General features: G+C 46.4%; 1 pseudogene; it reads right to left on the bottom strand.

Annotated features, from left to right (window-relative positions):
* Positions 1-762: 762 nt before the first annotated feature.
* On the bottom strand, positions 763-1,172 carry LOC131814162 (protein BEX1-like; annotated as a pseudogene).
* Between the last annotated feature and the right edge of the window lie 376 nt (positions 1,173-1,548).

Genomic DNA, 1,548 nt, shown 5'->3' with positions numbered 1-1,548 from the left:
AATTCAAGATGTTAAAGGTGCGGTTAGATGCTGTCTAACAACAGGGCTTTGCCTTGGCCTGGTGAGAATTTAGAGAAAGGTCCGTCCACGGGTGAGGGTGGGCCTGCATTACTGAGCAGTGGGGATGGCATGGGAGCATCATTAGGCTGCATGACCCAGTTCAGAGAAGGACAATTTCTAGTCAGCCTTTGGTGAACCAGTGAGGCCTGGACCCGTGCTTGCTTTATCTAGCTCATAGGGATGAGGAGGCGTATAAATAGAAGAGGTAGAATGGTCAGCAAGTTGACCTTCATTCCCATCTTAACTACTGAGAAGGATACCAGTCCCTGGGCCAAACCAAGGGCCCAATTCAGGTATGGGTCATAAATGGGCCCAGCTGCACCACAGCTTCAGAAACCATGGGCTTTGTGAATTTTTTTTCTTCACATATGACAAATGTCCAAAAGTCTTGTCTTTTTTTTCTCTCTCTCTTTCTTTCTTTCCTTCCTTCCTTCCATCCTTCTTTCTTTCTTTACTTTTAAACTGCTTTATTATCTTCATAATATATAATGAACACCTTGCCATGCAATAGGGTAAAACTCTCCATCTGACAGAATCTTATAGATTGGGTCAAATGCAACATTCAGTTAGCAGCTGGTCATAGGGGAAGCACAGGAGACATGTGACACCAAAAGGTTTACAACAAAGGTACTTCAAGCACATGTGAGTATAAGAAGCGTGAGTGTCTTCCAATTAACTTCAGGGGGAAAATAAAATCAGGATTCAAGGCACAAGGCAAAACTCCTGATGGTCATGATGAGGAGAGAGCTAACTGCCCGCAGACTGTGACTGATTTGCTTTTCCCTCAACTGTTCCATCTGCTGTCTCACCGCCTCCCCAATCCTTTCCACATTCCCTTCTCTCATCCTGGCCTGTGGATCCAAGCCTGGGAATCACGTCCCACCCACACTGCAGGATGGGTTGCCTAACATCGAACTGCCTAGGATTTACTCTAGGCACACAGTAGTCACTAGCTTCCAGAGGGAGGGCCAAGGGCTCTCCTCTATTAGCAACTCGCTCCATTCTGTCCTTTTCTTTTTTCATTTTCCTGGTTGGTCTTGTCCATGTTGGGATTTTTTACTGTTTGTTCCTCCTGGGCCTCTCCTTGCGGTCTCGTCTTCCCCATTCTCCATTCTCTGACACCCGTGTGAGTACGCCACTGTGACACTTCGACTCTGCTCCCACTCTGCCTACTACTCTTTGGGGACCCCGGGAGCAGGTACTGAGAAGGAAGGGAGCGAGCGACAGCCAGTGACAAGTACCCAAGAGTCTTCATACAGTTCTGCCCTGGTATTGCGCCTGCATAGACCAGACCGAGTCCTCACACCTCCTCTATTACTACCTTGACACAACAGGTGACGTAGAAATCTGCAACAAGGATAGCAAGGGAAGCACTTCACTAATAATGTAGATCATCTTTTTCTCATCGGTCACTGGATACACATCGAGACAAATTTGTGTGCAGAAGGATTTTTTGTTTTGTTTTGATTTTTAAAAACCCCTTATGTG

The sequence above is a fragment of the Mustela lutreola genome, chromosome 13, assembly GCF_030435805.1.
Source record: "Mustela lutreola isolate mMusLut2 chromosome 13, mMusLut2.pri, whole genome shotgun sequence".
In the NCBI taxonomy this organism is placed as follows: domain Eukaryota; kingdom Metazoa; phylum Chordata; class Mammalia; order Carnivora; family Mustelidae; genus Mustela; species Mustela lutreola.
Note: the sequence above shows the minus strand (reverse complement) of the source record. Positions and strands in the feature narration are given on the sequence as shown.